This window comes from Phalaenopsis equestris, unplaced genomic scaffold (assembly GCF_001263595.1).
Source record: "Phalaenopsis equestris unplaced genomic scaffold, ASM126359v1 Scaffold235639, whole genome shotgun sequence".
NCBI classification, from domain to species: domain Eukaryota; kingdom Viridiplantae; phylum Streptophyta; class Magnoliopsida; order Asparagales; family Orchidaceae; genus Phalaenopsis; species Phalaenopsis equestris.
In genome coordinates this window covers 190,469-203,822 of record NW_018253500.1, presented here as the reverse complement: position 1 = coordinate 203,822, position 13,354 = coordinate 190,469, and the positions used below count along the sequence as shown (strand labels likewise).

The 13,354-nt window shown below is 34.8% G+C and overlaps 1 protein-coding gene across 3 annotated transcripts in view; it reads left to right on the top strand.

Moving 5' to 3' along the window:
• The first annotated feature begins 3,315 nt into the window (after positions 1-3,315).
• Positions 3,316-13,354, top strand: part of LOC110039186 (serine/arginine-rich splicing factor RS41-like) — a 28,749-nt gene continuing 18,710 nt past the window's right edge. Inside the window, exon 1 of one of the 3 annotated variants that reach the window (XM_020744166.1) lies at positions 3,316-3,428. The gene's annotated coding sequence lies outside the window, so the exon portion shown is untranslated. Of the gene's footprint in view, positions 3,429-3,548; positions 3,572-13,354 lie in introns of those variants that run through there. The other 2 variants (XM_020744167.1, XM_020744168.1) reach the window with 2 other exon arrangements.

Below are 13,354 nucleotides of genomic sequence, written 5' to 3'. Positions count from 1 at the left end.
AAAATGACTTTTTTGAAGAAATGATCAACGCCGGCAGCGCGGCGGCGAAAATAAATTAACACTGAGATTTTTTACTCAGCGCCGACAGCGTCAGACTAGCGTCGATGGCGCTAAAGGCGGTGCAGACCCCATTTCTAGAAGGTTCGATGTATCTGGACAATTTTTTGAAGAGTTTTTGGAGGCACCTCTTGGAGAACCGACCTTGAGCTCTATTTGGGGCCGAATTTCATCAGAAAAAGCTCTCCTCTACGTTTTTCGCTCCTCTACTTTCATTTTTCGCACCACATCATTCCATTCCACTTCTATATTGGAGTAAAGTAGTGATTTTGTATTAATGATTTCGCTTTCATATTTTAGAGTTTTTGGGGTGAGATTTAGTGTGAAACTTTTTGTAAGAGTGTTGGAGAAGGAAAAAAATGAGAGATATCTTCTTCCTGTATTTCTAAGAAAATGATACAAAGGATTTGCTTTTAGAAAGAGTTTTCAGATAAGTACTGATTGTTTATCAGTATTGTATGATCTTTTTTTTATATATGAAATTTGTGTTTTGTTATTTCTTTCTCATGAAGTCTGAGTAGTTCCCTCTATCTTTCTCCATACTCTGAAATATGTTGAAATGAAATAATAATATGAATGTGCCAATATTAAATTGTAAAATAAATTATGATGATATTTCAACTCCGAGCTTAATTTACTTTTTGATATGACCAATTGAATTGTTAAAATATGTTTAAAATATGTTTATCCGGGAAATAGAGTATGAGTTCTACAACAGAGTAAGTATCACATTTGATTCCATGAAGAAGAACATCGTTTATCCATGAAGATGATTCCATGAAGAAGAACATCGTTTATGGAATTAAGTGTAAATAAATAGAGAAATATTTGGGTGTATAAGTATAATTGGAGAACCTTTAGGGTGACAGATTAAAATCTTCAATCCAGTCTTAATGTTTAAAAACTGAAGCGAGAGCTAGCCTTCAGGTGAAGGGAAGTGGGAACTTTGGAGTGGGAACCAGTATCCTGTTAGCCTAGCCATAGATTTAGGGACTAAACACTGAGATTAGCCAATGATTTTCTATGCACTGTATCAGGGTAGAATTAAAATTGCTCCTATTGGACACAATACATATTATGAACATTTATCTCATCTCATTTTACCATAGCCTCATTGTAGTGGAAATGATGCTTTTTCACATAAGAATCTCCGTTACATAAACATAGTTAATAAATTAGTATTTACTGTTTTAAATTTTGCATATTTGATTTAATAATAGTTTAGAAATTTAATTTTGATTACATCTCAACAATTAAAATTAGTGACAGTGATTTCAATTGACTTTCTGTGAATTTCCTAGCAAATTTGTTATTTCCAATTTAAACCTTTCTCGTAGGATCGATATTTAGGCTTAAATAGAAAATTTATTATTACTTGATAACGATACGTATACTTGCATAGAATCCGAATATTAATTGATTTTATTTAATTAAATTTTACACAATCTGTCGCAACAAAAAAGTCGGATCATATGCCTAATAAGTTCTACGAAGCTCCTTCAAGTCCATTATACATTCATATTGTTCTTAATTTTGCCTTTGATATCCATCAAAGTGCTGAAAAATTTATCAAATTTTTTTTTCTATGTACATGACTTCAAAGTTATGTCTAATCAATTAGTTTTCTAGTAAATTTTATCCCAAAATGTATTTCTCTTTAAGTTTGATTAACACCAAAATTAGGGAGATGTTGTGAAGATAACATAGGATAATCAATAATCTTTGGAATAACACTAACAATTTAAAATAATTCATCCTTAGTTAAGCTTGGTGGCGGCTCTAATTTCTCAACTCTATAGAGTTTCATCAGAATGCATTTCTATTTTGCTCGAAAGGGAAATTGACATGTAAGAACTTACAGTGATAGTCAAGTCATAATTTTTTTTTTTTGCCATATTAAAAAGAGTAAATTCCTTTAAAATATTCATGGAATATTGGCAAACTAATTTTCTCCTTGTACTCCATCGTGATAATATTATTTATTCAAGAAAATCACTTAATATCCACATTAAAGATATTTTTATTTGAAAATTTTATTTCATAAATATCCCACGTGATGACACTTTATTCTCAAAAAATGTTCGAGCTGCTGTAAATTTATATCAATTCTTTCTCTTAGATTATTAAAACTTCAGAATAATCAATGTTAGGAACATGAAAGAAGTAATCATACACATAACAAGCAAAAGATATATGGAGTAAAGATCATAGGCCAATATGTGTGGGGCGAGACAATTTAACTATATGATGTGAACCCTTCGAAATACAAGCTAAGCCTACATTATGTGCCTCCACAACAAATTTAGGATAAGTATGATCAAATTGTTAATAAATTAATCTTTTAAATGCAGTTATTCAATAAAAATTAGATTATTAGATAGAGTTTATTTTTGTCTACTTGTTAAAAGCTTCGACTCAAGATATGGCCTTGAGACATAGCATTCTATTATGTATTTGTTTGCTCATACATTCAAAGTGAAAGATGTGGCTCGCAAGAGCTTTGCGTGCGGGAACTCTCGTGTCTATGTGCGAAGACTCGACCCTGAGATCTTTTTCTCCTCTCCTATGCGACTCTTCTTCTGGACAGGAACGAGGGCAACACGTCCAAATTTTTCATGAAACGCAGACCGCGGGACTCGACCTGTGGCCCGCATTTAAGGTAAAATAAAAACTCTTTCGCATAAGCTCTTCGAACGCGAGATCCAAACTGTAAGAGTTTCAAAATAAAAATATAATTTTTGTGATTTAATTTTATCATCTTATTTATTAAAATTTAATAAATTATTATTTCAAGTCAAATATAAGTTTAATTCGAATAAATGAGTATGAATCGAGCTGATAGACTACTTAGAAGCTATTTTAAAGATTTCAAACAAGCTTCACACTCAAGTTTTACGAGAAATTATTGCGTGCGGATACCGCATGCATCTCTGCATGCGGTGTCCGATGTCCGATCCTGGCCGTAGATTGGCCGTAGATTACGGTGATCTACGGCCAGGATTATTTCTGTTTTTTTATAAATAAAAAAAAAATTAGGTGAGACCCACTGAAATACATCGGAACCGTAGATTAGGTGATCTACGATCCGGATCGGGTACCGCAAAATAATTTTTCCAAGTCTTACACCCTTATATATTTCTTTTATGTTCATTTTTAGTTTATTCCCTGCGAATTGTAGGCGTGAAGGAATGGGCAGATCAGTCGGGTTATGATGATCTATCTACGTGTCAAAGTTTCATTGTTGTTTAGTGGGAGATATTTATATGACCTTTTTGGAGTTAAAACTCTCCCGTTCGCATTAGAGACGGCAAGGACCGATCCAGCGCTAGGGTTTTGATCGCTACCTTTAGGCTCGCGACTTTTGGATCGAGGTGAGCACTCCTGCTATTTCTATTATTCTTTGTTTTGGTGTTTATGAATCTGTTCTTTCTTTCCATCTAATTATTTATATTGTTCATCCAAGTGCGATCTGAACTTGGAGAATTTCTTCTGTGGTGGTAGGGAAGATCGCAAGGTTGTTTTGCGGGCAAATAGTGGTTGCTTTCTTATTTTTCATGATCCTATACGTTGATATATTGCTGTTAATAGCATACTTTGTTTCATTCTTCGAATATTCCATAAATGTTGTTTTTGAAGCGAACCCTCAATCCTTTCTATTCCACATGCACCATTTTCTTATATTTTTTTTACCTTTTATGTTGTTAAATTTGACAGAATCCTTTTTTTATTTTGGCATCTTGGATAATAGCCATGCCTTGCTTTTGGAACTCAAGCCACACCAAAACGTAGTTCAAGACTAATTGCTCACACTTGCTGTCCGCAAAGAATATAAGGAGTTTTTTTTAGGCTTCGAATGAAAATCAAAATAGAATGTTTGCATCATTTTGTTGGCCTCTTTGTGCTCTTTGAAACACAAATTATTCAGAGAAATGTAACTATGGCTTGCCTGATGTTTCCTTTATACTGTTATAGCTAAAGCTCCTTTTTTATGGAAAGCTGGATTTTTACCACACTATGTCTTCACCTATGCAATTCTTGTATAATATTTGAGTTTCTTTATATCATTCTTTACAAATTGCATGATTCTATTTCATTTAACGAGCACGCAAAAACATATAATCTGCATGATTTTCTTTTATTTACCTATTTATGGCTAAGCAGGCATGTTTCTCTATGTTATGGAGTCAATTGTGAAGACTCAACTTTCCAAAATATTACTAGGGAGGGCATTCACTTGTGGGTGTAGTTCATTCCATGTGTGGATTCAACCTCATTCCATTTCACTTTTTATAACAATATTCCCGAGTTCAATAAATTATGCAATGATTTTAAATTTGGATCGAGTAAATCTGAGAACTGTCATTTGGGATGATGGATACCTTTTGTTGCTTCAATACAACAACAACAAGCCTTTATCCCCCACTTAAGTGGGGCCTGCTAGATTAATTTTTTTTCTCCATTGTTCTATTGGGATGATGAATACCTTTTGTTGCTTCAATAAGAATAGATATTCTAGAATCATATTGAATATCCTTTTTTCCGAGGCACTTGGTTTCTTTTTTTTTGAATCCAACTCTTCTTTGTTTCATATAACACCATACTTGTTAACTTCTTGATTTTCTCATCTAAAACTGTAGAAGCACTTTTATTTGCACTTATTACATTTATCATTGATGTTGGTAACATGGTTTATTACATACATATCTTTTAGCATTATATAATTTCTTATCAAATGTGGTTAATTAATTCGTAATGAAGTTGATGATTCTTTAGTAGAGTTATACCAAGACAATGAATTTATTTTGTGGTCAACAAGCTGCTTTCAACTGGGGAGGAAACCCTGCATTTTATAGGCAGAGAAAAGAAACCACCAGCTTGTTAACTAATCCCTTATGCTCTTGGATTAATAATATGAATATTGTTTTGCTAAGTTTCTTGGCGATTAAATGTGGGGGTTTCAAATGTTTTTTGGTTGAAGCCAGGCAAGTGAGCTACGATAGGTTACGAGTACGGAAGAAGTTGTGCTGTTGTTATTACTTTGTGTTTCTTTAGTCTAGATTAATAGGAGATTAATTTCTCAATAGGATAGAGAAAATTGAATAGATGGAAATTTTGACTTCATTTTATGATTAAGATCTTACACCCTCTTATCATATTTATTGAAATAAGGAATGCATTTCAATTTAAGAAAGAAGTTATATGTGGACTGAGTAAAATGTTAAATAACTCAATATCAAACATATAATTATTCAAATGGATAATTCAACCTAATAAAAAACGATATAAATTTAGTAGTTATAATCATAAATTCAATTCACAAATTATAATTCAATATTATTCATTAAATTTGTTCAGTTTAGACCTGCACCAAACCTTAAAGCTCTTGTGCTATAGCTACCTACTTTGGAAGTTCCTTTAAGTGGGTAAAATCATGAGACTTGTTTGGCAAATCAATCAGTATTTTGATGTATGAGAGTTAAGTTCATGATTTGACCACTTTGATATAACTTCCAATGAAGGCTTTTTTATCTTAGGAGTTTTTAGCCTATACATGTTTAAATTTTTAATTCGAGTAAACTCCAATCATTACATGAAAAAATGCCTTGATGTTTAAAAACTTTGCTTCACTACACTTTAGGGGTCTTACAATCTCACCCTTTTTAATGAGTTAAAATACTGATATCCCATAATTATCTTGGAAGATGTGAACTTAATTTTGGCTTCCATTAAGTCGTACTTTTTCATAAGTTCAAGATGTGGCTTCGTAGTTTAGCATTTGATTTTGTATGACACTTTCCCTTGGCATGTCTTCTTGGGTCTTTCCTCGTTGGAGTCATGAAGAATAACAAATTAATTTTCATCTCATCAGATGCCCTTCGTGAATTGAATGACTGATAGTATTTTAACTTCTTGCTTGCCAGTTCTTGTTGTCGGTACTAGGCAAGCTTGGTTGCCCTCTATGTTGCACATGCCGTTGGCAAAGGGTTTTGGGAATGCTTTGCTTGCTTCAAAAATTCTAGCCCTAGAACAATTTTAAAATCATCGATCGAAATGATATAGAAGTCTAAGGGCCCGTTTGGGGCAGATTATACAAAACGCCACCGTCCTGTTTCATAAACACATTCGAATTGCGTTTTGAAAATAACTTATTTTATTTCTTAATAAACACCAGCCCGTGACTGGCATTTTTAATTTAGCGTTCGAAGATTATTCCTTCGGTGCCCTTCTCCTCTCCGCTCGCTCGCTCGATCTAATGACGCACTCAAAGCATTCTCGTTCATTCCACCCTCTGTCGTCTGCAACTCGATCGAAGGCCCCACGGGCCAGTTTAGCTTGCCTTCAACGCAATCTGGGAAGCAAGCTAGCAATACTCACGATCACTAGCCGCTTCCTGCTTCCTTCGTCATTCCTAACAACAGACACAATTGCGAATCCACCTTCTCTACCCTACATTGGGGAAGCCGCCCTCTCCGCCTTCTTTGCCTTCGATATTCACTAATTTCTTTTTCTTACATTGGCGTATGACTATTGATAAGGTTTTTCAGTTGCACTTCTTTAGCAGTAGTGAATTGGACTTGACGGAGTAGTTCGCCACTTGCTGTGATTTTTGTTCTTTCAAATTGAGATTTGTTACAATTTTCTGTAGTCTACCTTGAGTTCTGCAAAAGCTTTGTTATCTGGGAGAAAGCTGCTGATTTGGAATTCTGTCGGATTGGCCTATAAGAGCAACTTTAGAGCTTTAATTGTATGTCTTTGGCCACTGGTTGCCATATATTGTTTATTACATCATAAATTTTTATGGATATTGTATGCTTTGAATCTTATGCTTTGACATTTGATCAATCTCAAATGGTCGTTATTAACACATTTGGTCTGAATTGATCGGCTTGCAAGACTAATGCTGTATCAACTGCCTTAATATCTTAGATTCAATATTAATATTTAGAATTTTTCTTTTTGTAGTCCCACCGATCCCATTGCTAGGGACGGAGAAGTTGAACTTGGAACAACACGGGCTTTACCAATGTTTTTAATATTTTCTTCTTTTTAAAGAGAGAGGTAGTCATTATGTTTATGCATTGGTAGCCAAAAACAATAAAACCTTCATTGTTTTTGGAGGAAGAAATACAGGCATGTCGAAATGAATGATATTGTGTTTCTGAAATCCAGATAAATTTTGTTGGTTAAGATGCCCTTTTTGTTTCAAATTAGCAAGTACTATGTTTCTTTCTCTCTTATAGCTATAGGCTTGATGGATGGGTTAGATGTTTCATCAAATTGCTGTCTGAAGGCCTGAATAGGAGCCATTCTAATTAATACATGTTAAATCATTTCAGCACTTAAACTCTATTTCTATTCTAAAAGCTAGCAGACCATCTGCATAAAGAGGCTGAGATATAAGACATGTTGGCAATTTAGCTACTTGAATTTATTTCTATCCGACAATCGGTTGATATCTTACCTATACCTGAAAAAGGTGTATTTCAGTTTTTAGAAGTTAAAAGTAATGTTTAATTTTTTATGTTATATGAAAGATTTGTGCAATATAAATGCAATAGGTGTTAGATATGTAAATACATAAGAATTGTGAGGTATGTAACTACGCCTGTATAATATTCTTTTCAAATATAACATAATAGAGTTGGAAAAAGCACAAATTAGCATTAAAGGATACTGGCATGTAAAGCCATATTTAGCTCAAGCATAGAAGAAATAATAGTTTCCTTTCTATTATTGACACCTAATTAGTGTTGCCATTTTATGTTTTCTGTTTGTAGCTTCGATTTGAGTTAGCTTGCAATGTATGTTTGGAAAATTTTAACTTCCAATTAGTGTTTTTCTAGTCACCACACATTGATATTTCTTGTGTAAATGTGATTAACTTGGACGAGGCTCTCCTAGAATTTATTTGCTTTGCAGGAAACTATCACAAATTCTTCTACATTCCCCGTTTGATCACTTCTGAACTTGCTGCCTGAAATGCACATTTTCAATCTCTTTTTCGATCATGTGGATATTATACGAGTAAATATAAAGAATTGGTTGTTAAGAATATAAATATATAAGAATATGAAATATCTAAGTAAATCTGTTGTTGCATATAATGCGGCCAGTTTGAATGAGCTAAGAAAATGGAATGAACAATATGGAAGATTGGAGTGCTCTGTGTGTAAATATTCTAAATAGGTGAGAATTGTGTGTGGTGTGAATGCCCACATATCACATAGTTTTTGTATATTTACATATTTCACATCTATAATTCCATATTTTTACAGTATTTTGGTGTCTTAAATTTATACTTGAAATTTAAATATGGTCATTTATCAAAAAACAGCTGCGAATCAGCTGTTTTCCAAACACAGAAATCAAACAGCTACATACCTTATCCAAACCAGGGGCATAATTGTCATTTATCCCGAAACAACTGCAAATCAGTTGTTTTCCAAAAATACAAACCAAATAGCCAGTCAGCTTATCCAAATCAGCTGCTTATCAGCAGCTTATCAGGATAAACTGCTTATCTGAATAAGTTGGGTAAACTGCAGCTGCCTCAAACAGACTCTAAGGCACCTGACCACGCTCCAATACTTGTCTTTACTACGACTATTCCTTGGATTAGCCATGCTGTTCAATCGACTTCCTTGATGGACCCGCCTCTTTCAGTCGGTTGTAACCCCAACCTTTTTGCTTCTTCAACGGAGACGAAGTTGTGAGAAACACTCGTGTCCACCATTGCCCTTGTTGTCTTCCCGTCTATTACCATCTTCACAATGAGTAATCCTTTTCTTAAGGTTTTGTTGGAGTTTGCATCCCCTTCAACAGTTTTATAAATTTTAGTTGTGTCATCATATGACCACCTTCCTCTTGATGGCTTGCGAGGAGAGAGTTTAGAGTCTTCTTCTGAGGGCAATCACTTGCCCAATGAGGTCCTCCACAAAGGAAGCAGCTGTTGTGTAGTTTAGTTTTGTTGTGATTAGGCTTCCCTTTGTCTTTTGACTTGGATGATGTTGATTCGTGGTGAGTCTCTTCCATATGTTGATTTTTGTTTTCCCCATCTCTGACATAAAAATTCTTCTTATCTTTGATCTTTGTGGACTCTTTTGAGTAGTCACGATTGTAATGACAGTAATAAGATCTTGCACTTCGCGCCTTCTAGGCTTAGTCTTCACTCATTTTTGGAGTCCATCCATGAGGTTAAAAAGAGCATCATTGTTAGACATGTCAGGAATTTCAAGAATCAAGCTTGTGAACTACCTAATATATTCCCAAATTGATTCCTCTTGTTTGACCCTTAGTAACGGGGCTCTAGCCTCATCATCAGTGTTCTCAGGATATAATTGTTTTTTTAGTTCTTTCTTGAAGTCATCGAAGGTGGATGTGGTGCACGTACCTTTTTCGATATCTCCTAACTTTCTTTTCCACCACAACATGAGATGTCTGAGAGATAAGGAGTTGCAAATTGAATTTTTTCATCTTCATCTGTAATCTTCATCACTTCGAAGTATTGCTCAAGTATCCATAGGAAATTATTCACTTCGCGTTGCGAGCTCCTCGCATCTCAATGCGCTTGGCTTCGAAAGTATGGTATTTGGTGGAAGTCGCTAGTGCTCTATTGCATAGAGATGTCTCGACGCAAATCCTCCAAGCTGGCACATATGTCGTACATCTCTTCCTCATGAGAGTAGAGCTCCCCCATCAAGTCCTCTTGCATCTTTGTCATTTAGTCTTTTAGGGATTCCTCCAGTTCGATCATTATGCCTCTGATCGTTGAATGGATGGTGATGTTCTTCTCCTCGAGTCCATCCACTTTTTGACCAAGATCCTTTATGTGGGCCTCCATGCCATTCATTGCCTCCTCCATCAGAGCAATGCGCGAATCAAAATCATGCATGATTTCTTTAGACCTCCCATGTGGTTTAGATGTAGCCGGATCTCGTTGCTCCTGACGACCTCATCCTCGTTGAGATGATTTCACATTAGCGGTTTCAGACTCTATGATGCTCTTTGCCACAACTTCAAACCTTGGCTCAGACACCAACTGTCACGGACAAATTTCTCTCAAGTCTCCTGTGCAGCTTTAGCATTCTTCCTTAGTATTAAATCAACCTAACACTTACAACGCTTGGACTTGTAAGCACCAACACTCTTTAGAAAGAAGTAGGGAGAAAGTATTGAAGAAATGAACAATTCATTAAGGAATGAAAGATTACACTTGATTGCTTAGAATCTTTGCATTGGTACAAATGGGCACGCGTGCGGGGGGTTGGGGGGGCCGGGTGGGGGTGTGGACTTCTAATCTAGAATATTCCCCATCTCTGACATAAATAATCTAGATTAGAAGAAAGGAACTTCTAATCTAGAATTTCAAGAATCAAGTTTTTGACGCAAATCCTCTATTGCATTGCTTAAATCCTACTTTAGAAGTTCCTTCAAGCTAAGCCACATATACTAATTTCTTGATAATTCTAGATTATTTTTTACTTTTGCATGATTCTAGAACTTTCCAAAATATTCTAGAGTCATCTTGAAGCTTGCTTATTTCAGCATATTTCTGAAATTATTTGGACACTTCTAGAATTCCTTAGAATATTCTTCTTCTTTCTAGTTCTTTTTAGAATGCCGTTGAATCTTATAGAGTCTCTTTGATTACTTTTTTTATTTAGGTCTTTTCTAGAAACTACCTTTCCATGGTTAGCTTGCCAATTATTTTTTAAGTTGGCGGAGTGTGACACATATCTGTTACAATATTTTAGCCATAAGAAACTTGTTATCTGATTTTCTCAAAAAAGTAGAAAAAAATACTGAAATTTACATATGTAGGACCCAATTCTTATGCATTTACGTATTTCAAACCTAAAGTTTCATATTTACAGACAAAGTGTGCTTAGCTATGTATGAAAAGGTAGATTTCAGCATTGAATAGTGCATTAGTGCGGCTTTTGTTGTGATATGAAATAATTTGGTGCTTTGGCTGGATAAATGAAAGATTGGGTGTGAGATACATGGGTGCTATGAATGTAAATTCCCCAAAAAAATAATATTCGAACAACTTTAAAAAATTGCTTTTCATGCATTTCTATGGTTTCTCTTACAAATAGCTGCAGGTGCCGGAAGTTGACCCAAGCTAAGTCTTTGGCTATTGGCTTTGTAGGAAGAAACTGCAGTTGCTGTTCTTCTGTGGCTAAACACCTTATACTTCCTACGGTCCTACATTCTAGTACTGCAGAAACTACAGCACCCGACTTTTGTAATTGAAGCCTCAAAGTCCCCGTGTTTACTGTAGCTATTGTCGCTGCTTTGTGCTGATTTTGCATTGCACCCATTGCTCTCTTGTTGCCATGGTTTTCTCTATGTTTGCTACTGGCGATTTTAGAAGCTATAGGGAATACTGCTGCTGAAGTTGTTGCAAATCCTGCCCAGACATTGCCACGGGGAAAATCTGATTTTTGTTAGCTGTCTTGGGTTGGAGACCAAAACAGAAAGCCTTGTTGTCCATTGCAGAAAAGGTAAAAAAGAAAAAAAAAGTTTAATTGCTGTTCACGTTAAGGAAGCGTCCGAAGGGGAAATTCATCTATAACAGCAAACAATGCATGGGACAACTTTAATTGGTTGATAGATTATTAGGATAAAAACTTTCGAAACTTTTTCAAATCAATTACATCCTCTTATTTTGAACTCACTGGACTCATGGCATAACATTAAGAGGTTGACTGCAAATGAATTCGGTATTAGAGCACCCATAGTTGGTGCATTGTACAGATAAAGAAGAAATATAGAAACAAGGTTGAATTACTTCTTGCGGTGGGAGTCGCATGAAAAGACTAGAAAGAGAGGAGAAAAAAGAAGTGAAAGAAAGCCACTCAATGAATAGTGAAGAGCTTACACTAGTTCTAGTGATTAGATGGCTAGTCTAATGGTATAGATGACCATAATGATGGATTGCATGAGCATGCAAACAACCATTATTGTGAATAGTGGACCATCATATGCCTCCTATCATTGATGTGTGCATGATGATAATGATGATACACGACTACCACTCTTGATGGGAGCATTCGACAATTTAAAGTTGAAGTTAAATTAGAGATTCCTACATATGATGCGATAGCTGATGCCGAGAACTAGGATTGATGGATTTACTAGTTGGAGACATCGCCTTTATGGGTATAACAACCACATCACAGTTTTCATCACTTGATTGAAAAACTCCCATTTGAATATGAATAGCTGGCAAGCTAGGAAGCACAACCATTTCAAAGTACTTTTCGGTCTATGTTGGATACATGCTGAATTTGGAAACATCTTCAACCCAGCTAAACTTGTGCGCAAATACTCAAAGTTCGGTTGGAATTATTTCAAGATAAAATCAGGTTTGGTCATGAGTTGGACCCGATATGACATTGGACAGACATGACTCAGTGGCCTCAAGGATACTTGCAGAGGAATAGCCCATTCGTGAGCTATCAATATAAGTAGAAAATATTTGACTGACAATGATTAATGGATGTGCTCCTAAAGTTTTGTGAACCAATGGCTTTTATCATATGTGAAAAAAGTATGTGATAAAAGCATTTTTTTAATTAACAGTGTTTGTTTTTTTTTATTATGGTTAAGTTTCTTTTGTAAAATTATATTTGTGAAATTATATTTCATGTGATATCTTTAATAGAAAATACTATATATTATTTATTTTATATTTATAATTTATAAAATATAATAATGTCCATGGTATGAATCATCATATTTTTGTATTTTTGTTGTTTTGATGCGGCTATGTTGTTGTGTCGTGTCCATGCAATTATGTTTGTTTTCTTGCTTCAGAACTACAAGAGGTAACTTGAAGGATGTTGAAGCAGTTGTTGCTTGAGAGTTATATATTGTTTTGGATATGTGGAAGATCAGGGAAAGAAATGACACAGGTTGAGGCAAAACTGAGGAAAGTTTTTGTAGGAATATATAGAACATGGTTTTGACATTAGGTGGTCACGTTGGGAATATATTTTGAGTAGGAACAATAATGTACACAATAAAAGTTTATTTTCAAATTATTAATGAACTTCACTTGTTCCCAATCACTAATCTCAATTATGCTAATATGATGACAATGGCCATATAGCACATAAATTAACATAAATTAACGTAGCAATGAGAAGACTCAGTGTCTTTTGTATGTTTTGTGACCATAGTTAGATATTTGGCCAAAAAAAAAAAAAAGCCCGAAAATGCTTGTTGTACTTTACCATAAGATGTGGAAAAATGATGAGAAATGAAGTCTATTGATATGATGGTCATCCAT